We start from the raw sequence: 27,203 nt of genomic DNA on the forward strand, positions 1-27,203 counted from the left end.
GCCGGCCCGGAAGAAGAACCCGCCTCGCACCGTCCCCTTCTGGCACCCCCCGGTGGCCTTGTTGTCTGTTCCCTGGCCGAGTTTGTGTTTTGCTGCTCGCGGAGTTCTCTCCTGGCTGCAGGCGAGGGCTGCGCGTTTCAGGAAAAACTGAGCGGGGCACTTTTTTTCTGATAGGGTCTCAGTTTGTCGTCCAGGCTGGAGTGTAGTGGCGCGATCTCAGCTCACTGCAGCTTCAACGTCCGAGACTCAAGCAATCCCCCTGCCTCAGCCTCCCAAGTAGCTAGGATTACAGGCGCGCGCCACCAAGGCCAGTTTTATTTTTTTGTAGAGGTGGGATCTGTGTTGCCCAGGCTGCTCTCGAACTCCTGGCCTAAAATGGCCTCCCACTTCGGCCTCCCAAAGTGCTCCGATTATAGGCGTGAGACACCACCGCCCAACCTGTTGTTGTTTTGGTGGTTTTTTTTTTTTTTTTTTTTTGAGACGGAGCCTCGCTCTGTCACCCAGGCTGGAGTGCAGTGGCGCGATCTTGGCTCACTGCAAGCTCCGCCTCCCGGGTTCACGCCATTCTCCTGCCTCAGCCTCTCCGAGTAGCTGGGACTACAGGCGCCCGCCACCACGCCCGGCTAATTTTTTGTATTTTTAGTAGAGACGGGGTTTCACCGTGGTCTCGATCTCCTGACCTCGTGATCCACCCGCCTCGGCCTCCCAAAGTGCTGGGATTACAAGCGTGAGCCACCGCGCCCGGCCGGTGGTATTGTTTTAAATTTAATTTAGAGACAAGATCTCGCTTTGTCACCCAGGTTGGACTGCAGTGGTGCCATCATAGCTCACTGCAGCCTCCAACTCCTGGGCTCAAGCGATCTTCCCACCTCAGCCTAAGGAGTAGCTGAGACCACAGGCATGCACCACCATGCCCAGATAATTAAAAAATAGATAGATAGATAGTAGAGATAGGGTCTCACTTTGTTGCCCCGGCTGGTCTCGAACTCTTGGCATCAAGGGATCCTCCTGCCTCTGTTACTGGATGGAAGGTCTTGACCATGGATTGCCCAGGTTCTTGGCGTGTTGAACAAAGGAGTGAACAAAATGCAATGCGCAAAGTAACAAAAGAACAAAGCAACGAAAAGAAACAAAAGAAAAAACCGGAGTAAGGACGAGAGAGATTTATTGAAGCCAAAGTACAATTCACAAAGTAGGAGCGGGATAGAGCAAACGGCTCACTAGCCCCCATTAGGATTTTTATTAAGCTGAAAGAATAGGTAACGCCCCTAGGTGCCCGTTAGAAGCCTCCGATTGGTTACACCCCCTGAAGGATTGGCCTATGACCAATCAGAGGCTGGAGTGGAGACTTGCGCACCCGCCCCCCAGTCAATCAGAGGCTGTCACCCCCCCCGCCCCGCCCCCCGCCGTCAATCAGCCTCTGATTGATGGAATAAACACGTGGCCTCTATGCTGCCTAATCTTGCCTAGAACTGGCTGCACCTGCTGTTCTTTTGTTTATGCCTTAACCCTTGGTTACCCTCATTCCCTATTCTGCCTCACCTGGCCTCCCAAAGTGCTGGGATTACGGATGTGAGCCACCCACACCTGGCCCGTTGTTTTGTTTTCAGTTTATTTAAAAAGTATTTTATTCTAAGACAGCACTTTGCTCTGTTGCCCAGGGTGGAGTGCAGTGGCCAGATCAGACCTCACTGCAGCCTGGAACTCCTGGGCTCAAGTGATCCTCCCACCTCAGCCTCCCGAATAGCTGGGACCACAGGTGCATGCCACCATGGCTGGCTAATTTTTAAATTTTTGGTAGAGCTGGGGTCTCACTATGTTAACCCAGGCTGTCTCGAACTCCTGGGCTCAAGTGATACACTGGCCTTGGGCTCTCCAAGTGCTGGGATTATAGGCATAAGCCGCTGTGCCCAGCATGGCAGTTTTTTTGTAGAAGGAAATGTAAAGACACAAAGGAAGCCTCATTTAGAAAGAAACAACGCTGGGCACGGTGGCTCATGCCTCTAATCCCAGCACTTTGGGAGGCCAAGGTGGGTGAATCACTTGAAGCCCGGAGTTCGAGACCAGCCACGTCTCTACTAAAATACAAAAAACTAGCCAGGCGTGGTGACACATGCCTGTGGTTCCAGCTACTTGGGAGGCTTGAGGCAGGAGAATTACTTGAACCCAGTAGGTGGAGGTTGCAGTGAGCCAAGACTGCACCACTACACTCCAGCCTGGGCAACAGAGCAAGACCCTGTCTCAAAAAAAAAAAAAAAGAAAGAAAGAAGAAAGAAAAGAAACACATTTAGGGGCAGATGTGCATTCCGTTTCGCCCATTATCATCTATAGAGTCCTTGTTTGAGAGACCTCAAGTGACCATTGGATCACCCACACCTACAATGTTTGCCCCTTCCCCCCATTCCTTCAGCGCAGGTCTGGAGGCAGATGGGGCACTCTGTGTGCCACGGGAGCAATATCAGAGGAGGCAGACTCCCCAGAGTGGCTGTTCCTGGACCTTGTCGCCTGGGATTCCCTTGCCTTTGAGTTGTGTGGGTGTGGCATAGTTGGAATGGTTTGTTACGGTTATTTGGATTCACGCCTTGGCAGCATATGGTTTGACCAAACTCAAGAAGACTTTGGTTTAGATTGCCTTATCTGTCACATATTAAGTTTGGAAGCAGAACAACTTCCCTTATCCAGCCTGGCAGAATAGACCACATTTAGGGAAGTGATGAGTTGGAATTCGGACTTGAGACAGATCTGGGTATATATCCGCTTTTGCCATTCACCGACTGCACCAATCTCCTTGCACCAAAGAAGAGATAGAGACTCTCTCGTCTCTATCTCTTATTTGGAAAATGGCTAATAGTAAATTCCTGCCAAGTGAGAATTTCACTTGAAGAATTAAATGGGACTATGAATGTGGATCAAGTGCCAGCACCTAATCATTATTTCATAAACGATTGCTACTTTTCCTTGCTATTGACTTTTCCAATTAGCTTGCTCTAGTGCATGAGATTATTCCATTAGAAATATATGTTTTGGCTGGGTGTGGTGGCTCATGCCTGTAATCCCAACACTTTGGGAGGCCAAGGCTGGCAGATCACTTGAGGTCAGGAGTTTGAGGCCCAACATGGTGAAACACTGTCTCCACTAAAAAATAAAAATAAAAAAATAGCCGTGCATGGTGGCAGGTGCCTGTAGTCCCAGCTACTCAGGAGGCTGAGGCAGGATAATTGCTTGAACCTGGGAGGTGGAGGTTGCAGTGAGCTGAGATTGCGCCACTGCACTCCAGCAGGGTGGCAGAGTGAGACTCTACCTCAAAAAATAAAAAAATAAAAATAAAGTACAAGGTGCTATATAAGTGAGTGAGATTAATATTTTATAGTATGAGTCACAGTTTCTCCCAGGATACCTCTGTGTCCTTGTACATGTTTGCCTCTCCCTTCCTCCCACATACAATTCATTGCAGGAGGCATCGAAAGAGGGAGATGACAAAAAACAAAATGAAACATCCAGAGATCAAAGAAAAGAACATGCTTTTATGGTTTCAAAGTTAAGGATGCAAGAACGCTTAGACATCAATGCATCCGCCTCTCCTAACACAGTCCTTGGGTGTGCACGGGTACGAGGCAGGAGTGGTAGTGATGACAGACACCCACATAGGTTTGGAGGTCTCAGAGGAGAGGGTGTGTGTGTCTTTCTCCCTGGGGAAGCTGGGGGAGGTGGTGAGCTTTGCAGAGTTCCCCTCTGGGTCAAGCATGGTTCAGTAACAGTAGAGTAACCACGGAACAGGAGTATCTGGGCGAGAAATCCTTATTAGTTCCAGAAGAAGCTGAATGATTTACTTGTGCACAGAAGAAATTCAGAGAAAGCCAGTGCTGAGAAGCCTCAAGGTCAGGACCAGGAGGAGGTAGCAGTGGCCCCTCAAGACCACGGGAGTAGAGAGGATTGAGGATGACTCTGTGTTCACTATTCGGACTGAGAATACTCCAGTCCCATCTGGGGCCTCGACTCTCTCCCCCAGCCTATGGTAAGAAGGGAGAAGAGGTTGCTTAATTACCTGACATAATTAAGATTCCGACTCCCAGCGCAATGGGAATTCAAATCAAGTTCAGTTATAGAAATAGAAGTTAGATGTTTTGCACAAAGAATTTGCGAACTCAAATTCCAAGGGAATGAGCTGTGGCAAAGACACATTTTGGTGTTGGAAAGGGAACTCAGTTCCAAGTAGAAAGTCACAGTTCCAGCCGGGCACAGTGGCTCACGTCTGTAATCCCAGCAATTCAGGAGGCCAAGGTGGGCAGATACGTGAGGTCAGGAGATTGAGACCAGCCTGGCCAACATGGTGAAACCCTGTCTCTACTAAAAAAAAAAATACAAAAATTAGCCAAGTGTGGTGGCAAGCACCTGTAATCCCAGCTTCTTTGGAGGCAGAGGCATGAGAATCACTTAAACCTGGGAGTTGGAATTTGCAGTGAGCCGACATTGTGCTACTGCACTCCAGCCTGGGCTACAAAGTGAGACTCTGTCTTCAGAAAAAAAAGTCACAGTTTCAGGCTAGGTGGTTGTGGACATAGGTTGTCATATATGTCTGTCTCCTCCCTATCAAGGGTGTATATATATGTATCTATATATGTGTATGTATATATATGTATCTATATATGTGTATCTATATATGTATATATGTGTATATATGTGTATATATACACATATATATGTATATATACATGTGTGTATATGTGCATATATACACATATGTATATATATGTATATATACATGTGTGTATATACATACATGTGTGTATATGTGCACATATACACGTATGTGTGTATACGTATATACACACATATGTGTATACGTATATATGTGTATATATACGTATATACACACATATGTGTGTATACGTATATATGTGTATGTATACGTATATACACACACATGTGTGTATATACGTATATATGTGTATATATACGTATATACACACACGTGTGTATATACGTATATATACACATATATACGTATACATACACACACACACATATATATATACACATATATAGGTTTGAGACAGAGTCTTGCTCTGTTGCTCAGTTTATAGTGCAGTGGTTTGGTCATAGCTCACTGCAGCCTCTAACTCCTGGGCTCAAGCGGTCCTCCTGCCTCTGCCTCCTATATAGCTGGGCCTACAGGCACGGGCCACCATGCCCTCCTTCCTATGAAGGAAAGTGACCTTCTTGAGGCCAGGACTCTGTTAGAGTCATCTTCTGGTTCCTGTTGTCTAACACAGTGCCTGTGTCACAGGACACAGTAAATGTGTGCTGAATGAATGAATGGAGGAGGCAGGGGATGGGGAGGACGGGGCAACAGACATCAGAGATGGACTTTCAGCCTTCAGAGCTCAGCTACTGCTTATCCTATGAATGGAGCTCAGTCCACAGGCTGATCTGACATTCAGGTGAGTTCTCTACTCCGCTCAGCACTGAGCTCTAAGAAGCAGCTGCGGGGTAAAGGTTTGGGTGCAGTGTACACCTCTAAGACAAAGGGCCTCTTCATCCTATTCTGTTGGCAGAAATATCAGACCAGTGAATCGAGTAACCAATCTTTTCTCTGTTGATTTAGAGCCCAGAGACCCTGTGTCAGTCAGAGGTCACCTTTACTGTGAGGGTACATCTTTCTCTTGCAGTTAAAATTGTCCTTGACTTCCGTCTCCTCCTGAGATCACTTGTGAAGGAGCTTCAAAAAATCTGTTTTTTTGGTTTGTTTGTTTGTTTGTTTGAGACAGGTTCTCACTCTATCACCCAGGCTGGAGTGCAGTGGTGCGATCTTGGCTCACTGCAACTTCTGCCTCCCAAGCTCAAGTGATCCTCCTGCCTCAGCCTCCTGAGTAGCTAAGATCACAGGTGTGCATCACCATGCCCAGCTCATTCTTTGCATTTTTGGTAGAGATAGGGTTTCTCCATGTTGGCCAGGCTGGTCTCAAACTTGTATGAAAAAGCCATCATGCAAGTAATACCACGATTTGATAAAGTGAGGTGGCAGGTGCACTGGTATTATGTTGCTCAGTATTCTCCTTATGTTTGAAATACTTTATGATTTAAAAATAATTTAAGGGCCAGGCGCAGTGACTCACACCCATAATCTTAGCACTTTGGGAGGCTGAGGCAGGCAAATCGCTTGAGCCCGGGAGTTGGAAACCAGCCTGGGCGACATAGTGAGACCCCATCTCTACAAAAAAAAAGAAAAAAGAAGAAAGAAATGAAAAAAACTTGGCTGGGCATGGTGGCATGCACCTGTAGTCCAAGCTACTCAGGAGGCTGAGGTGGGACGATCACCTGAGCCTGGGGAGGTCGAGGCTGCAGTGAGCCGTGATCACTCCCCTGTATGCCTGCCTGGGCAACACAGCAAGACCCTGTCTCAAAAACATAATAATTTAAGGTGAATAGATTTACATTCATTGTAGAGCCCTTAGGAAAACAATGTCAAAATCTATACCCACCACCAAAAAAAAAGTTGACTTTTTGAAACCCGTGAAAACGTATGCAAATGAAGAGTCTTTCCAGTGAATAAATTAACAGGCCAGGTGGAAACCAGCCTGGTGATTCCAATTTCATCTGTCTTTTAAGTGTTTGCAAAGTAACCCCATACCTTAACATGAGCAGAAGAGATGGAAGATAGGTTTTTGCTTGCAATTGGATTCCTGAGTGCTCATTACATAAACTTAAACCGTAGTCATGGCACAGAATTAACTATGTAGCTTGTAAACCTGTACAAATAGACAAGTATTTCCTATCTTTACTGTTTTGCTATCCTTTGTTTATGAGCTAGAAAGAACTACTTTGTAAATACTGCTACTAAGTCTTTACTAAGTACTACTACTTAGTAAATAACTACTTACAAAATACTAAAGCATTTAATGAGTATAAGTACTTAGCAAATGACTACCTACAGAATACTAAAACATTTACTTAATAGCCATACTTAGCAAATGACTACTTACATAATATGAAAGTATTTACTGTGTAGCAGTACTTAGCAAATGACTACTTACAAAATGCTAACATATTTACTGAGTAGCAGTACTTAGCAAATAACTATTACAAAATACTAATTAATTACAGATTTTGTGCAATCATGTAGTAGTGCTAAATATTAAAATACTTAGTATTTTTAAAATACTAAAGTATTTACTAATTAGTAGTATTTACAAAAAAGTATTTTCAGATTGGAGTGTAGTGGCATGATCATGGTTCACTGTGGCCTCAACTTCCAGGATCAAAGGATCCTCCCACCTCAGCCTCATGAGTAGCTGGGACCACAGGTGCATCCTACCACACCCAGCTAAATTTAGTTTTTTTTGTAGAGACACGGTATCCCTATGTTATCCAGACTGGTCTTTTTAAATTTTAAATTTTAATTTTTTCCTTTATTTTCTCTAGTTACCATGATGCATTTTATTTTATTTATCACAGTTGGTGTACACACTGTGATATTATTCCTAATATTCCAGTGGGATGTTACTCCTCAGGTCACAGGGGTTAATACCCTGGGACAGTATTCCTCATATTCCAGGGCGGTGATACTCCTAAAGTCACAGGGTGTGTACCCTGTGTGATATTGTTCGTCCTATTCTAGGGGGACGTTACTCCTAAAGTCACAGGGATGTACACCCTGTGACATTATTCATAGTATACCACAGGGATATTAGTACTAATGTCACAATGCGTGTACACCTTGTGATATTATTCGTAATATCCTAATGTCACAGGGGGTGTGTTCCCTGTGATATTATTCCTAATATCCTAGATAGATATTGCTCTTAACATCACAGGATGTGTACACCTTGTCATATCATTCATAATATCCTAAAACTACATTATTCCTCATGTCACAGGGGGTGTTCACCCTGTGATATTACTCATAATAGTTTTGTGGGATGTTACTCCTAATGTCACAAGGGGTGTACACAGAGTCACACAGTGATACCACCTGTAATATTCTATAGAAATGTTACTCGTAAATCACAGGGGCTGTACCTCCTGTGATATTATTGGTCATATTCTAGGGGAATGTTACTACTATTGTCACAGGGGGTGTACAGCCTGTGATATTACTCGTCATATCCTAGCGGGATGTTACTACCAGTGTCACAATCCGTGTACCCCTTGATATGATTTGTAATATCCTAAAGAGATATTACTATTAAGGTCACAATGCATGTACACCCTCTGATATTATTCGCTATATCCTCGGGGGATGTCACTCCTAATATCATAGGGGGCGTACTCCCTGTGATAGTATTCATCATATCCTAGGGAGATGTTACTTTTAATGTCACGGGGGTTGTGTATCATGCGTATTCAATGCCTGTGATATTATTCCTAATATCCTAGGGGCACGTTCTTCCTAATGTCACATGGGGTGTGCACCATGTGTGTACATCTGCTGTGATATATTATTCGTGATATCCTAGGAGAATGTTACTCCTGATGGCACAGGCAGTGTACACCATGTACACCCTTGATATTAGTGGTAATATCCAGGGTAAATATTACTGCTAAGATCACACAGTGTGTACACCCTGTGACACTGTGATATTTTTCATCATATTATAGGGAGATATTGCTTCTCATATCACAGTGGGTGTACCCCTTGTGTGTATACTCTGTGACAGTATTTTTTATATCCTGGGGGGTATTACTCCTAATGTCACACTGGGTGTTCACCCTGTGTTATCATTCTTATTTGACCTTGCTGCCTTTTTTAACCCACACTACAAAAGGAATGGAACAGATAAGAAGATATTGAGATTAGACTGTGCTGCCATGTGGCGGCTGCAGGACACCTTTAATATCCCTGTTTCTCAGGCTGTAGATGAAGGGGTTCAGCATGGGGGTGACCACCGTGTACATCACTGAGGCCACTGCACCCTTTCTGGGGGAAGATGACGCATCTGAACTGAGGTCCCCTCCAACGCCTCTTCCATAAACTCAGCAAACAACTGACAGGTGAGACCCACAGGTGGAGAAGGCTTTATACTTCCCACCTGACGATGAAACCCTCAGAATGGAGGAAACAATTTTACAGTAAGAGAAAAGGGTCTCTGAGATGGGAAGGAAACCAAATATGGTGGCAGGGAAATACATCATTATGTTATTGGTGAAGGTGTCACAACAGGCAAGATGGGGGAGTTGAGAAGGGTCACAGAAGAAATTAGGAATTTCCACATCCTTGAAGCAGGTCATTAGCAAGGCAATCAGGTTGTGCAGCTGGGAGTCTAAAAGACTGAGAAAAGAAAAAAAGACAACAAAACTAGGAAGCCACAGAAACCCGGGTTCATGATGGCTGAATGGTATAGAGGGTGACAGATGGCTACAAACCGGTCATAGGCCATCACACTCAGGAGCGTGTCTCTCTTCCATGCCTCCAAAAATGGCAAAGAGAGACATCTGAGTCAGGCAGCCTGCGTAAGAGATGACTCTGCCATGAGATTGGATGTCCACGATCATCTTGGGGACCGTGGTGGAGGTGAAACCGATGTCAGGCAAGGACAGGTTGGAGAGGAAGAAGTACATGGGGGTTTGGAGGTGGGAGTCAGGGCTGACGGCCAGGAGGAGGAGCAGGTTCCCCAGCACCGTGACCAGGCACATGGACAGGAACAGCCCAGCAAGGACCGGCTGCAGTTCTGGATCCCCTGAGAGTTCTAGGAGGAGGAATATAGAGACATCTGTTAGATTCTGTGGGTCTGTATAGTTTGGACACCTTTTGCCTAGAAAAGGGGGTTGAAAAATGGGAAACAAGTAAACCAACACCCAGCATTGTGTCTGCATTTTTGATAGAAGCAATTCACAAGTAATGTTTTCAGATTTCAGAGCAATCCACACTCAGCAATATTTTGCAGTTCTGACAAACTCAATTGTCTTCTAATGCTTTCATCATTGATTTCTGTGTTATTCACTTCTTGCTGTACACACCTGCCTTAGAGACACTAGATTCAAGAATGTTCCAAGAACCAGATCATCATATATAACAAATGCGTAACTGCTAGAAAATACAGCCTATCTTCTCCGAAGAAAAATATGTAATAAAACCATTCTCTTCACTTAAAGAAAATGGTTATCCTAATTAAAGGAAATTAAGAACTCAAATATTTCATTATATTCTACTAGATAGATACAAATTCCCTTGATTTAGAACATTCGTAAACACTGTATAACAGCTGAGACCATGTCACCTGGAAATGAAATGAAAGTTGATAGTTCATAAGCAGTAAATGGTTCCACATGCCGGTTAGGTCCTAGTGATTTCATCATTACGTTTTCTGACTTTTCTCCTTCAAGAGAGTAATTGCTTCCTCAAATCGGTGGGTCTGGTTTTAAAATTCATGTAAGCTATAACTTTTGTCCTTAGCTTAGGTGGACTTAGAGTTGTCATCAGAAAGTTCGGCCAGACGCAGTGGCTCACTCCTGTAATCGCAGCACTTTGGGAGGCCGAGGAGGGTGGATCACGGGGTCAGGAGATCAAGACCATCCTGGCCAACATGGTGAAACCCCGCCTCTACTACAAATACAAAAACTTCGCCCGGTATGGCGGTGTGCGCCTGTAGTCCCAGCTACTCGGGAGGCTGAGGCAGGAGAATGGCTTGAACCTGGGAGGCAGAGGCTACAGTGAGCCGAGATCACACCACTGCACTCCAGCCTGGGCAACAGGAGCAAAACTCCATCTCCAAAAACAAAAAACAAAAAGAATCAAGTAAGTCGAAGTCACACTGATGACAGCCAATATTTGTGAACCAAGGAAGCGTCAATTCAAGCATTAACAATGATTTTGACTTTTGTTATCTCTTCTGTGCCAAGCAAGATATAGGCTTTGGGGAATCAGAAACAAAAGAGACTCACTTGTTCCTCTCACAGTACTCAGGACTTACTGAGATAAGGACCAAGTAAAATGTTCTGTCTGGAATGCAGGGAAACCAGAACTTCAGGTCAGGGGATATTTTCGTTGAATTGTATGGAGTTGAAGCTTAACATAGTAACGAACGTATCTAAGATTCACTTTGCCTTGACTTTATGCATCCATCACAGAGAGATCATGCAGCGGGCACCCACGATCGGTTTCATCATCGCTCCCTTCCATTGGATCAACTAGAAATCAGCTCAGATGAGAGTGCTGAGTCTCAGAGGATGGACCTCTCACCCCCTGCCATACAGAGAAGTAGAAAGGGTGGTATTCCAAATTCATGGCCAGACTCTAAGTCCCGGGTACTCTACTGCATGGTCTTCCAACTCTCAAAAAGTTGTGGTTGTGGTTTTGTTTTTGTTTTTGGGTTTTTGAGACGGAGTCTCGTTCTGTTGCCCAGGCTGGAGTGCAGTGGAGTGATCTCGGCTCACTGCAACCTCCGTATCCCAGGTTCAAGCTATTCTCCTGCCTCAGCCTGCCGAGTAGCTGAGATGACAGGCGCCCGCCACTATGCCCGGCTCATTTTTTTCTATTTTTAGTAGAGACGGGGTTTCCCCATGTTGTCCAGGCTGGTCTCGAACACCTGACCTTGTGATTCGCCTGCCTCAGCCTCCCACAGTGCTGGGATTACAGGTGTGAGCCACCGCGCCCAGCTTCCAAAAGTTGTAAGCAGAGCTCAGAGGTCTTAACCACAGGCACATCTGAGGAGCATTTTTTGAAATGGTTTCCAGCATCCTCAATAGGAATGGAAGCCAAATTCCAAACTGATGACTCCTTAGAGGAAGTCGAGAGCTGTAAGGAAAGCCAGGAACAGGGGCAAGGGAGAGATGTGTCCGGAATGATCCTGTGCCCATTCTTCCTGGAACCTTTGATGTGATCTCAGCTGCCCTTTCTCTACTTGACACAGTGATTGTGGCACCCACTGGTCTAGCTGTGGTCTACAAGGAACCCCCAAAGGGAAGGGTACAGTGAACAGGGGCATCGGCCTGAGTGACAAGGATTTGAGAGGGCAGGTTGGATGCAGGGAGGGGACTGGCCAAATGCCATGCGTCCGGACTTAGACTGCCTGGTTCAAATTGGACTTCCCCCTTTTTGACTTCGTGATCTGGTACAAGTTCTATGAAAATGCATTGCTCCTTTTCTAGTCTGTAAAATCATCGTGAAATGTGCACTCATAACTGGGAGACTATGCAGATGAAATGAAACAAGCTGCAGAGAGCACAGAGCTCAGAGCCTGGCCTTTAGGAAGCCCTCAGTAAGGGTTCATGATGCCCTGGTGTCTGTCTTCATCCTCTTTATCCTCGTCATCACCTTCATCATCTTTGTTGTTCTGAGGGAATAGTTTAGAGGGACTCATTCCCTGCTATCATGGGTGAGGTGTCTATGAAAAGGACAACCAGTCGGGGAGGAAGGCAAAATTTTGAATCAGATTTCTGAGACCCTCACCACAAGCAAGGACAGAAACTCCACAGTCTGCTGAGCTGACAGGTTGCACCTTGGTCTCCTCCCATCTGCCCACCGCACTGTCCTGTTTGTCCTGAGGATGAGGAAACAAAGCAAGGCTCCCGACAGTCCCTCAGCACTCACTCAACTGCCCTTCCCCTCTGCTGGGCCATGACCGCGGAGAACAGGTCCACGGTCCTCTCTGCATGGTGCACGATGGAGGCTCAGACTCCATCCTCAAGGCTGGCAAGAAGACAGGGTGAGACATGAGCCTCCTGATACAGGTAACGGGTGTGGAGCCCACAGGTCTGGAACCTCACACCGCAGGGCTGGAGGCACAGACTGAGTAGTGACTATTCTATGGCCTGGGGGGCTCAAGGCAGAGAGCTCCTCATTAGCCAAAGTTGCCCAAGCTCCCCAATCTCTAAAGATTTCCTCATAAGAATGCAGGAAGAAGAAGAGAAAAGGGAGTGTTCGTAGAAGCTTTGGGGCTCTTCCTGTCATCAGGAGAAAGCTTGTGTGTATTCTTCGCTTCTTTCTTTTCTTTTTAAAGATCCAACTGCTTTCATTTTCATCTTTTATTATGGGAAAATATACCACGTATCAACACTAAAAATTGTAAATATAAATGATTTCATCAAGAATGGCCAGTATAAACATTGACAATTTCCACTATTTTTCAGTTGACAGTTGAATGACAGTAAGTACATTCACATTGTTTAGCAACCATCACCGCCACCATCTCCAGCACAGTTTTATCTTTCAAAATTGAAATGACACCCATTCACCGAACTCTCCATTCCTCTCTCTCGCCCACCCCGGGGGCCACCATTCTAATTTGCAACTCTATGAGTTTAACTACTCTAGACACTTGATAGAAGTGGAATCATACCGTGTTGAATTTTTTTTTTTTTTTTTTTGGGGAGACAGAGTCTTTCTCTGTCGCCCAGGCTGGAGTGCAGTGGCGTGATCTCGGCTCACTGCAACCTCCACATCGTGGGTTCGAGCGATTCTTGTGTCTCAGTCTCCCGAGTAGCTGGGATTACAGGCGTGCGCACCCACACCCAGCTAATTTTTGTATTTTTAATAGAGACGAGCTTTCAGCATATTGGCCAGGCTGCTCTCGAACTCCTGACCTTAAGGGATCCGCCTGCCTCAGCCTCCCAAAGTGCTGGGGTTACAGGTGTGAGCCACTGAGCCTGGTCGTGTTTATCCTTTTGGGATTTATTTCACTGACGATAATGTCTTCAAGGTTCATCCATGTTGCAGCCTGTGTCAGAAGTGCCTGTCTGGTTTTGTTTTTGGTTTTGGTGTTTGGTTTTGTTTCATTTTGTTTTGTTTTGTGTTTACATGGAGTCTCACTCTGTTGCACAGGCTGGAGTGCAGTGGCACAATCTGGGCTCACTGTGACCTCCGCCTCCCAGGTTCAAGCGATTCTTGTGCCTCAGCCTCCCGAGTAGCTGGGACTACAGGCACACGCCACCACGCCCAGCTAATTTTTTGCATTGTCTTTTTTTTTTTTTTGAGACGGAGTCTTGCTCTGTCGCCCAGGCTGGAGTGCAGTGGCACGATCTTGGCTCACTGCAAGCTCTGCCTCCCGGGTTCACGCCATTCTCCTGCCTCAGCCTCCCAAGTAGCTGGGACTACAGGCGCCCGCTACCACGCCCGGCTATTTTTTTTGTATTTTTAGTAGAGACGGGGTTTCACCGTGTTAGCCAGGATGGTCTCGATCTCCTGACCTCGTGATCCGCCAGCCTCAGCCTCCCAAAGTGCTGGGATTACAGGCTTGAGCCACCGCGCCTGGCTAATTTTTTGCATTTTCAGTAGAGACAGGGTTTCACTAAGATGGCCAGGCTGGTCTTGAACTCCTGACCTCAGGTGATCCGCCCACCTCGGTCTTCCAAGATGCTGGGATTACAGGCGTTAGCCACCGCACCGGCCAGAAGTGCCTGCCTTTTGAAGGCTGAACAGTCTTCCATTGTATGAATGCACTGCAGTGTGCTTTTTCATTCATCTGTCCACGAACCCTTGGGTTGCTTCCACATTTTGGCTGTTGTGAATAATGCTGCTATGAATATGGGTGCACAAATCTCTCTTCCACTCCTGGCTTCTAATTCTTTTTGGTAGGTACCCACAAATGCAAATGCGGGAACATCTGATCATTCTGTTTCTAATTTTTCCAGTACACGCCATACTATTTTCCCTGTTCCTTCACGGTTTTACATTCCCTCCAATCATATTCGAGCATTCCTACTTCCCTCTAGTCTCACCAATGCTTGTTTATCATATCCATCCTAATGTGTGGTGTCACATTATTGGGTTGATTTGCGCTTCCCTACGATGAGTGATTTTGAACATCACTTGAGATGCTTATTGGCCATTGATCTATCTTCTTTAGGGACACGTCTACTTGAGTCTTCTGACCATTGTTAATGGGATGCTTTGGGTTTCTTGTTGTTTAGTTCTAGCTGTTCTTGATATACGATGGATATCAGCCTCTTTTCAGAGATATGATTTGCAAATATTTTTCCTAATCCATGGGTTATCTTTTTACTCAGTTCACAGTGTTTTTTGCTGCACAAAAGTGTCTGTCATTTAGATGTCATCCAAGGAATTTAATTTTCTTTTGTTGTCTATGCTTTTGGTGTCATATCCCAGAAAGCATTGCCCAATCTGATGTTATGAAAGTGTGGCTAATGTTTTCTTCAAGGCATATGATACTTTTAGCACTTGGGGTTAGGTCTTTGATCCAGTTTGTGTTAATTTTTGCACCTGGTGTGACACAGGGCCCACCTTCATTCTTCTGCATGTGGAAATCAAATTCCTCCAACACCATTTCTTGAAAAGGCTGCTTTTCCACCAATGAGCTTTCTTAGCACTCGTGAAAAATCATTTGAACATAGAGGTGAGAAGTTATTTCTGGGCTCAAAAACAAACAAACAACAAGCGACAACAGATAAGGATACAGCATGAGCCGGGCGCAGTCGCTCACGCCTGTAATCCCAGCACTTTGGGAGGCCAAGGCGGGCGGATCACCTGAGGTCAGGAGTTCAAGACCAGCCTGACCGACAGGGAGAAACCCCCGTCTCTACTACAAATACAACGTTAGCTGGGCGTGCTGGCACATGCCTGTAATCCCAGCTACTCGGGAGGTGGAGGCAGGAGAATCGCTTGAACCCAGGAGGCAGAGGCTGCGGTGAGCCAAGATTGCACCATTACACTCCAGCCTGGGCAACAAGAGCGAAACTCCATCTCAAAACAAAAAACAAAAACCCAGCATGATTTCAAGAGCAGGAAGAGAAGAGCTTCAAAACTAGCATAATGAGAAAGTTAGGAAGCTTCTTACCAAAGCATCTGGAAATAGGCAAGAAATTCTTGTGAACTCAAATTTTCCTACTGTACTGTCAAACACTAGAACTCACTGATTCCATCTTTCTGTATTTTGGGACCCAATTATCCACTTCTCTTCATTCCGCACCCCACCCCTTTTCTTCCTAGCATCCCTTTCCACTCTCCACCTTCCTGAGATTCCCTTTGTGTGTAGCTGTGTGATGGAGTCTCTTTCTGTTGCCCAGGTTGGAGTGAACAGGCACAATCTGGGCTCACTGCAATCTCCGCCTCCCGAGTTCAAGCGCTTCTTGGGCCTCAGCCTTCCGAGTAGCTGAGACTACAGGCACGCGTCACCATGCCCAGCTAAATGTTTGTGTTATTAGTAGAGACGGGGTTTCACCATGTTGGCCAGGCGGGTCTCCAAGTCCTGGCCTCAAGTGATCCGTGCGACTTGGCCTCCCAAAGTGCTGGGATTACAGGCCTGAGCCACCCACATCTGGCCAAGATTTTCTTTTTTGTTCCCACATCTAAGTGAGGACATGTAATATTTGTCATTCTGTGCCTGACTTACTTCACTTAACATACAGACCCTGCAGCCTCGTCCATTTTTTCTGCAGTGGAGAGGATTTTATTCCTTTTTAGGCTGAATAGTACCGCATAGTGTGTGTATACCAGTTTCTTCATTGAAACAAATTTCTAAAAAGCAAGTATTTTTAAAATGTCTCGGAATGTGAAACTTTAGGGATCCTGTGCCCATTTTATGTATATGTAAGTGTATAATAAAGCAGCAATCAATGTGTGTAGAAATCTGTAACTTCAACAAATGTAAAATGAAGATGCTAAGTGGTGGCTGCGCGCCGATGCTCACGCCTGTAATCCCAGCACTTTGGGAGGCTGAAGTGGGTGGATCACCTGAGGTCGAGAGTTCAAGGCCAGCCTGACCAGTTTGGAGAAACAATGTCTCTACTAAAAATACAAAAAAAAAAAAAAAGAACGGGGCGTGGTAATGCATGCCTGTAATCCCAGCTACTCGGAAGGCTGAGACAGGAGAATCGCTTGAATACGGGAGGCAGAGGTTGCAGTGAGCCGAGATCGTGCCATTGGACTCCAGCCTGGGCAACAAGAGTGAAACTCTTGTCTCAAAAAAAAAAAAAAAAAGAAAAAAAAAAAGAAAGAAAAAGAAAAAGAAAAGAAGAAAAAAAAAAAGAAAATATTACTCCCATTATCGTAGGGGGTGTTCAGCCCTGATGATATTGTTTTCTAATATCCAGGGAAGGAGAGTATGACATTACTCCCAATATCGCAGGGGGTGGACATCTTTTTGTGATATCGTGTCTAATATCCAAGGAAACAGAGGATGACATTACTCCCAATATCGCAGAGGGTGGACACACCCCTGGGATACTGTTGCGAATATCCCAACAGGGAGAGGATGATGTTACTCCCCATATCGAAGGAAGTGTACACCACCCCTGTGATATGGTTCCTGATATCCAGAGAGGAAAAGAATGCTATTACTCCCAACAGCGTAGGAAATGTATACCCATGCCGTGATATCTTCCCCAATATCCGGGGGGGAGAGGATCATATTATTTCCAATATCGCAGGGTGTGTATACCCCCCTGTAATCTTGTTGCTAACATCCAGGTTTGGGGAGGACGACCTTACTCCCAATATCACAGGGGGAGTACACCACTCGTGACCTTGTTAGTAATTTCCTGAGTGGAGAGGATGATATTACTCCCAATATCGCAGGGGTGTACACCCCACTGTGAGATTTTTCTGAATACTCCGGGTGGGAGAGGATAATATTACTCCCAATATCACAGAAGGTGTACATCTCTGCTGTGATAGTGTTCATAGTATCCAGGGAAAAAGAGGATGATACTTTCCAAATAGCCAGGGTTTTCCACGCCCCCCGCGCCGTGATGTTGTTCCTAATATCCAGGTGGGCAAAGAATCATATGACTGCAAATATCGCAGGTGGCGTACAACCCCCTTATAATGTTGTTCCCAATATCCAGGGAAGGAGGGAACGATATTACTACCAATATCGCACCAGCTGTACAACCCACTGTGATTTCGTTTCTAAAAACCGTGGGGGAGAGGATGATATTATTGTCAATATCGCACGGGTGTACACTCCCCACCCCGTGATATTCTTCCTAATACCCAGAGGGCGAGAGGATGTTATGACTCCTAATATCACAGGGGGGTTGATACCAATATCCAAGGGGGTGGACACCCCCCTGTGATGTTGTTCCTAATATCCAGGGGGAGAGAGGATGATATTACTCCCAATATCGCAGGGGATGTAAACCACCCCTGGGATATGACTCCTAATATCCAGGCGGAGAGAGGAAGATATTACTCCCAATATCGCAACAGGTGTACAAACCCCGTGATTTGGTTTTAAACATCCAGGGGGCAGAGGATGATATTACTGCCCATGTTGCAGGGAGTGTACCCACCCATGTGATACTCTTCCTAATATCCAGAGGGCGACGGGATGATATTACTCCCAATATCGCAGGGGGTGCCCACATCCCTGTGAAGCTCTTCCTCATATCTAGAGGGAGAGAGGATGATATCACTCCCACTACCGCAGGGGGTGTACACAGTCCTGTGATACTGTTCCTCATATCCAGAGGGAGAGAGGATGATATGACTCCCAATATCGCAGGGGGTGTACACCCCTCCTGTCATATTGTTCTTAGTACCCTGGGAGGGAGAGGATAAGATTACGCTGAGTGTCGCAGGGAATGTACACCCTCCCCCTCTGATACCCTTCCTCATATCCAGGGAAAGAGAGGAGAATTTTACTCCCAATATCGCAGAGGCAGTACACTCCCCCTGTGATATTGTTCCTAATATGCAAGGGGGGAGAGGATGATACTTCTCCCAATATTGCAGGGGTGTTCGCATCCCCAGTTACATTTTTCCTAATATCTAGGGGAGAGACAATGAGATGACAGCAAATGTCGCAGGGTCTGTGCATCCCTTCCTGAAATTGTTCCTAATATCCAGGGGGGAAGAGGATATCAAATATCAAAGGGGGTGTACAGGCCCCCCCCACGATATTGTTCTTAATATTCATGAGGGGAGATGACGATATTACTCCAAACATCGCAGGGGTTTTTCATACCCCCTGTGATATTGTTGCTAATATCCACGGGGGGAGAAAATAATATTACTTCCAATATGGCAGGTGGTGTACACCCCGCCTGAAATATTGCACTGAATATCCAAAGAGGGAGAGGATGGTACTAATACCAATATCGAAGTGTGTGTACACGCCCCTTGTGATATGGTTTGTCATATCCAGGGGGCAGGAGGATGATATTAGTCCCAACATCGCAGAGGGTGTACACTACCCCTGTGATATTGTCCCTAACTTCCAGAGGGGAGAGGATGATATCACTCCCCATATCTCAGAAGTTGTACATCCCCCGTGATATTGTTCATCATATCAACGGAGGCACAGGATGACATTCCATCGAATTTCTCGACAGGCGTAGACGCACACTGTGATATTGTTCCTAATATCCAAGAAGGGAGAGGATGATATTACTCCCAATAAAGCAGTGGGTGTACATTACCCCTGAGTTTTTGTCTCTAATATCCGGGGGCGGGGGGGAGAGGATAACATCCCCTTCAATTTGGCAGGTGGTTGGACACCCCTTGTGATATTGTTTTTAATATCCAGCGGGGGAGACAAGAATACTATTTTGGATAGTCCGATTCATCCGCTCCACCTTTCCAGAACTCTGAGGCCAGTAGGCGGCGTGCAGTTTCCATGTGATCCCCGATACCTTTGCCGTCTTCTGTACCAAGTCAGCCACAAACGCAGGCCCGTTATCCGAGCCGATCCGTAAGGGCCGTCCCAATCTAGGAATGAGATCTCGAAGAAGCACACGGGTTACTTGCCGAGCTTTCTCAGTTCGTGTTGGATAAGCCTCCACCCATCTAGAATAGGTGCACCCAAGAACTAGGAAATACCTGTTACCTCCACACCTTGGCATCTCTGAGAAGTCTACCTGGAGATCTTCACAGGGGGCTGCTCCATCAGCTTGTATGCTGGGCGGGCGGGACGGCTGGACCTTGCCTCGCATGATGCTGTTGGCGGGTAACACACGGCTGTGACACTGTTGTGGCAAGGGCTGACGAATGCGCGATGTCGAAATACCGGCCTAACAGCTTTCGTGGTGACTCCTGATCTAGATGGGTGGTTGCATGCACAGCCAGTACAACTGCAGTTCCTAGCAGCTGTGGCACAGCTACTCTCCCATCTGGTAACCCAATCCATCCTTCTTCCACCACTTGTCCTTCCCTCTACCTGGAGAAAGTCCTTTCCTTCTTTAGAAGAAGTAGGTACAAGATCAGGTGCTTGAGGGAGCAGAGGGGCTGTGACTGATGCCCGGAAGGGGCCAGATGCTGCTTTTCCAGCCTCTGAGTCAGCGCGGGCATTCCCCAAACCCACCAAGGTGGAAGCTCGCTGGTGTCCTCTGCAGTGCATAACTGCCACCTTGTGGGGGGTTTCCATACTGCTTCGAATTATTGCAAGATTTCTTGTTGATATTTTCTGTCTTTTCCCCCAGAGTTCAATAGGCCCTTTTCTTTCTAGAATGCTCCATGCACTTGAAGGGTTCAAAAGGCATACCGAGAATCAGTGTCGATGTTGACAGTCTTACCTTCAGGGAGTTCTAAGGCCCGAATGAAAGCAATGAGTTCAGCTTTCTGGGCTGAAGTGCCCTGGGGCAACGACCTGGTCCAACAATGATGTCCAGGCTTCCCACTGCATACCCTGCACCTCTCTCTCCTTGTGGGTTGATGAAGCCGCTCCCGTCCACGTCTACTTCCCAGTCTACTGATGCCCAAGGCTGGTCCCGGAGGTCAGGCCTGCTAGAGTCAACTGAGTCCCACACTTGTACACGATCATGCTCGACAGGGCTCTCTCTGATACCGGGAGGAAGGCGGCGGGGTTTAGGGTGTTCCAAACTTCAGTGGTTATATGGGGATTTTCACAGAGCAAACTTTGGTCCTCGGTGAGTCTAGCATTCTTTAGCCAACGATGTCCTTTAGTATTCATTAAAGTCACCACAGCATGGGGGGCCTTTCTGTGCAGGTTTTGCCTAGGAGTCAGCTTATTTGCTTCTTGTACTAGCAGGACACTTGCTGCCAAGGCCCTCAAACACGGGGGCCATCCTTTAGGAACCCCGTCTAGTTGTTGGGAGAGGTAGGCCACCGGCCTCGGCCAGGGCCCTACAGTTTGGGTGAAAACTCCAGCTGCCATCTTTTCTCTCTCTGACGCATACAATGGAAAAGGCTTTGTCAGATCGGGTAGACCCAGGGCTGGGGCTGACATCAGTTTTTTTCCTTAACTCATGAAAGGCTTGCTGTTGTTGGGATCCCCATTCAAAAGGTTCCCAGTCCCCCCCTTTGTGACCTCATACAAAGGCTTGGCTAATACTGCAAAGTTTAGGATCCACAGTCTACAAAACCCCACAGCTCCTAAGAATTCTCTGACCTGCCTTCTGCTCTTAGGCTCCGGTCGATTGCAAATGACCTGCTTTCTTTCTGCTCCCAGGCTGCGTTCCCCATGTCGGATAGTCAATCCCAAGGAACGTACCTGCTGTCGGCAGATGTGAGCTTTTTTCTCGGACACCTTATACCCACAGTCCTCCAGGTGCCGGAGTAGGGCATCCGTTCCCGTGGCGCACCCGACTGCCGTGGGCTGTCCCAGCAAAAGGTCATCAATGTACTGGAGCAACACGCAGCCTAGGTCTCTGGTGGGAAACTTCTGGAGGTCTGGGGCCAACGCCTCCCCGAAGCTGGTGGCGGAGTTCTTGAACCCTTGGGGAAGCCAGGTCCAAGTGTACTGAGTAGTGACACCTGACTCCAGATCTTCCCACTGAAAGGCAAACAGCTTCTGGCTCTCGGGGGCTAATCTGATAACGAAAGAATGTGTCTTTCATGTCCAAGCAGGTGAACCAGCTGTCCTCAGCTGGCAGCAACCCCAACAATGTGTACGGGTTAGGTAGTGTTGGATGGAAAGTCACTGTAGCTTGACGAAGCAAGCGCAAATCCTGTACCGGCCTGTGGTCCTTGGTCCGTGGCTTGGGAACAGGCAGGAGGGGAGTGTTCCGTGGAGACTGACAAGGAACTCTAATTCCAGAAGTTCTTAGGTGCCTTGAGACGGACCTGGATACCTTGAAGAGCATCTCTGGGGACTGGGTCCTGTTTTTGCCTAACCGGCTGCGCCCCAGGCTTCACTTCTATGAGTACGGGGGCTTGGTTGACTGCCAACCCTGGAGGGTTGTCTTCCGCCCCTACTCTTGGCCACCGCTTAGCCAGAGCTGGTCTTCTCTCTTGGCCCAGCTCAGTGAAGAAAAGTCTCCATTCCTCCTCTCGTGGGACTGTAAGGGTCATAATGACTCCCGTTCCGGGTAACTTTAGCAGCAAATAGCTGTGCTCTGTCAAAGAGATAGTGGCTCTCAGCTTGTTAAGCAAGTCCCTCCCCAACAAGGGCAAGGGACAGTCAGGCATGGACAAAAACGGATGAATCACCTATGTCCTCCTACAGTGCAAGTCCCAGGCAAGCAGAGAGCTTGCTTTGCTGAAACCTCCGTGGCTCCCATGATGTCAATAGTCTTTTTGGAGAAGGGGGCGACCGGGGCGGTCACTAGCGAATGTCCAGCACCGGTATCTACGAGAAAATCAACGTCTCTACCCCCGACTGTCATTCTGACCATAGGCTCTTTGGGGACACTTGAGCCTGCTCTCCCTCAGTCCAAGTACCCTTCTGCCAGGTTGAGCAGGGCCCCTTCCTCCTTGTCCGGGGCCTCCTGCTCTGAGTCACCTTGTTTTCTTTTTAGCTGAGGGCATCTGTTCTTCCAATGGCCTATTTCTTTACAATAAGCACACCGGTCACGCTGCCAACTCTGACAGCCAAGCTGAGTTTCTTTCCCAGGGCCCCTCTTCCCTTGCCTCTTTGGGGGGACCCCTCTGATTGCTGCAGCTAACAAACAGGTCAGCGTTTCGCCGGGCCCGACGTTCACTCTCTTTGCGGTTTCCCTTACGGCTTACTGCATCCCTATTTACAAACATCTGCTTAGCTATTTCTAAGAATGGTGATGTATTCCTCCCTGTAAGCCCAGCCTGTTTCTGCAGTTTTCTTCTCATGTCTTCTGGGCTTTGACTGACTCAAGCCATGTGAAGCATACGCTGATTTTCAGGGCTATCGGGATGAAAGGGAGTATACACACGATAGGCCTCACACAGTCTCTGGTAGAATTGTGCTGGACTTTCTTCTTTTCCCCGAATGACCTCAGAGACCTTGTTAACGTTTGTGGCCTCCTGAGCTCCCCTCTTGAATGCCTCCAAGAGAGCTTCCCTGTCTCGGTTTAGCCTTTGCATATCCTCTCTTTCATTTGGGTCCCACCGGGGGCCGGTTCCTGGTAACTGGGTCCTTCCATACTCTTGGGGGTTTTGCTAATCAGCTGGTGCATGTTCCTCTAGCCACTTAGTTGCTGCTTGGAGCACTCTCCGCCTTTCATCTCTGTGAAAGAGGAACATGAGCAACTGGTGGCCATCAGCCCAGGTAGGGTTGTGGGTCTGGATAATAGTTTGGAGCAAATCAATTCGAACTTGTGGCTTTTCGGGATGGGACGGGTTATTATTTTTCCAGTCGAGAAGGTCGGCCGAGGTGAAGGGCTGGTACAAGAAAACAAGCCTCTCCACCACGTGACCATCCTCCTCTATCCCAGTATACCGCTGCTCTCTCGGGGGCATTTGGATCCCCGTTTTTGGGTCGTCAACGAGCTGCCGAGGGAGGGGTTTCTCCCGAGTCTTCACCTCCTCTCTTGTCTACTCTGGGTGGCCTAGGGATAGGCTCGTCTTGCGGAGGCGCAAGCCCTGTGGGCTCAAGAGTGGGGAGCCTCTTTCCCTGGTAAGGGGAGGGCACCACTGGGATCACTGGTGCCATCTCCTGCAGTGGATCTTCTGATGTTGGGTCGAACGGAACTTGAGGAGTTGATTTCCCTGGGCGGGTGGAGCGGGATCCTTCCTTAGCTATCTGTCCCTTTGCTACTAGTGTTGCTGTTGCCTGCCCTCTTAGCCACTGTGGGGGGTCTCGCACCAGCTGTCACCAAGTGTCTATGTAGGGGAACTGGTCTAGGTATCCTTTCCCAGTTACCTTGTGCCACAGCTGAGAAACAAGGGACGTGTCCATCCAGGCTTCCTTCTGACGGCGAACCCACTTCTAACGTTGGGCAATCTATTTCCCACAAAGTTCTAAGTTCTCCGGTGGTCTGGTGGTTAGGCATCGGCGCACTCACCGCCACGGCCCAGGTTTGATTCCTGGTCATGTGAACCAAGAAGTGGAGCAGGATGAGCTGCGGACATAAATCCCTCAGACACCGGATTCAAGAAGGACGAGGTTCCTTTTAATCGGCCGGGAGAGTCGGCAGACTCGCGTCTTAAGAGCCGAGCTCCCCCTCGAAGGAAGACAGACTTCCTGGGCCTTGTCTCAGGGCTTACAACTCTAAGAGGTTCCACATGAAAGGGTCGTGATGGAATCAGAACACATGTGCTTAGAGTGGGGGGGAGGGAGGTTCCTCTTTCCACCTCAGGCCAGCTCATCAGTGGCACCGGCTGGTCTTGCCACTGACTTCATTCCTCTTCAGAGACAGGAGACACAAAGAGAAATGCCTTCTCAGGGCCACAGGATGATAGGACTCCCAATATCGCAGGGGGTGTACACACCCCTGTGAAACTCTCCCTACTATCCAGAGGGAGAGAGGATGATATGACTCCCAATACCGCAGGGGGTGTACACAACCGCCTGAGATTGTTCCTCATATCCAGAGCGAAAGAGGACGATATGACTCTTGATATCGCAGAGGGTGTACACTCCTCCTGTCATATTGTGAGGAATATTACTTATCACAATATTCTCAATTATTAATAGATATTCATAATTATCAATATTAATAACTGATCATATAATTTTTAAACTCAATACCAGTAATAATGACAATTAATATTCAAGAGTTATACTGATGACAATAAATTATGAAAATTAACTATTAATAACACCTAATATTAATAACTGGGACTGACCGTATTCATTAGAAAACAGTAATATTAGCTCCTACTAATTAATATTACTATTAATTAATATTACTACTAATTAATATTACTATTGATAATCTGAAAACTTTTTATTAGCCATTATTTATTAATATTAATATTGGTAATTCCTATTAATGTGACTCCTAAATGAGTAACAAGTAATACTGATAGGACTCCTAATACCGCAGTGGGTGTACCCCCACCTGTGATATTGTTCCTAATGTCCAGGGAGGGAGACAGCGTGGTATGACTTTCGATATCGCAGTAGGTGTACACCCACCCGCCCATATTGATCTGAATAGAATCTCCAGGGGGTGGAGTATGACGTTACTCCCAGTAGAGCAGTGGGTGCACATCCACCCAGGGATATTGCTCCTCATATTCACGGAACAAGAGAATGCTATGACTCCCAGTATCTCAGGAAGTGTACACCCCTTCGCTGATATTGTTCCTAATATCCGGAGGGGGAGAGGGTGATATCACTGCCAATATCGCAGGCTGTGTACACCCACCCTGTGGTATTGTTCCTAATAGCCAGGAAGGGAGAGGACGCTATGACTCCCCAGACAGCAGGAGGTGTACACCCACCCTGGGATATGATTCCCAATATCCACGGAGAGGAGAGGCTGATATGACTCCCAATATCGCAGGGGGTGTACATCCATTCTGGGATATTGTTCTTAATATTCCAAGGCGGAGACGTTCATATAACTCCCAATATCACAGAAAGTGTACAAACCCATGTGATATTGTTCCTACTATCCAGGAGAAGAGAAGATGATATCACCCCCCCATATCGCAGGAGGTGTAATATCCGGGGGGGAGAGGGGGGTGATATTACTCCCCACATCGCGCCCATCAAAGGGGAGTAAGAGCCTAGGGGAGTAAGATGATGCGAGGCGGGGAGTAAAAGAGCCAGCCCCCGTCGCCCCCTGGTTCTTAGGACCCCCGTTGGACTCACAGCCTGTTTACCATATTGTCAGTAATATCATCTCCCCCTCTGGAAATTATGAACTATTGCACAGACGGGTGTACACCTGCGGTGTACAGAGGATGTTCACCCGTCTGTATTGGGAGTAATATCATCCTCTTCCTCCCTCAATATTAAGAACAGTATCACAGGGGTGTTTCTACTCCCTGCGATATTGTGTGTCATGTCCTCCTAATTAGAAACAATATCAGTGGGGGCGTGTCCACCTTCTGTGACATTTAAAGTAATATCCCCTTCCGTCCAGGATCATGGGAACAATATCCCTGGGGGTGTACACTTTCTGTGATATATGTAGTCATATTACCCCCTCCGCCTTGGAATATTATTAAGGACCATTTCACACGGGGGTGTACCCTTCCTGCGATATTGGGAGTAATATCAATCTGTCGACCTCTGAATATTAGGAAGAATATCATAGGGTGGGTGTACACCTCCTGCTCTATTATGGGGAGTAATATCTATTATGGGGAGTAATATCATCGTCTCCCTTTCAGGATATTAATAACAATATCACAGGTTGGGTGAACACAGCCTGCAATGCTGGAATTATTATCATCCTCTCCTCCTCGGGATACTAGGAACAATATCACAGAAGGGCTATACACTCCCTGTGATATTGGGAGTAACATCATACGCTTCTTCCGTGAATATTAGGAGCAGTATCACCGGGTAGCTGTGTTAGCAGTCATGTCATACTCTACCCCCTGGATATTCGGATCAGTGTCACAGGGTGAGTGTACACCTACTGTGATATTAAAACTAATATCATGCTCTCCATCCCTGGAGATTAGGAACAATATCACAGGTAGGTGTACACCCCCTGCGGTATTAGGAGTCATAATATTGTGAATTATTAAACAGCAGTCTCATTAATAATTATCAACGGTAATATTAATTAATAGCATAACATTATTAATCATTAATGATTATTTTAAAGATAGGATTATGCATTAAAATTACTATTGTCATTTTTAATATTAGTTATTAATCTTAATATTAATCATTGTTTTATTACCAACATCACTTACGATTAATTTCAGTAACATTAATTACTGATATTATTATTTTATTAATAATGATGTTGCTATTAATAGTAACCGTTAATATTTTTAATGCGTATTAAGTTTTACTGTCTGTAGTGTAATTATCAATATCGATGATTACTGTTATATTAATATTAATTAAAAAACTGTTCCCGATATCCATGGGGGAAGAGGATATGACTCCCAATATCGCAGAAAGTACACCTCTCTATGATGTTACTCCTAATAGCCGGGGGTTAGAGGGTGACATTATTGAAAATATCGCAGTGGGTGTACATCCCTACGGTCATCTTGTTCCTAATATCCTGGTTGGGAGCGGATG

At 46.6% G+C, this 27,203-nt stretch overlaps 1 long non-coding RNA gene and 1 pseudogene across 1 annotated transcript in view; both read right to left on the minus strand.

Moving 5' to 3' along the window:
* Positions 1–3,351: 3,351 nt before the first annotated feature.
* LOC134737507 (uncharacterized) overlaps positions 3,352–27,203 on the minus strand; it is a 33,439-nt gene continuing 9,587 nt past the window's right edge. The window contains exon 2 of the long non-coding RNA XR_010122523.1: positions 3,352–4,010. This is a non-coding gene — a long non-coding RNA (uncharacterized lncRNA). The remainder of the gene's footprint in view (positions 4,011–27,203) is intronic.
* LOC129489570 (olfactory receptor 7E24-like) lies at positions 8,788–24,659 on the minus strand (annotated as a pseudogene).

Source organism: Symphalangus syndactylus, chromosome 9, assembly GCF_028878055.3.
Source record: "Symphalangus syndactylus isolate Jambi chromosome 9, NHGRI_mSymSyn1-v2.1_pri, whole genome shotgun sequence".
Classification (NCBI taxonomy): domain Eukaryota; kingdom Metazoa; phylum Chordata; class Mammalia; order Primates; family Hylobatidae; genus Symphalangus; species Symphalangus syndactylus.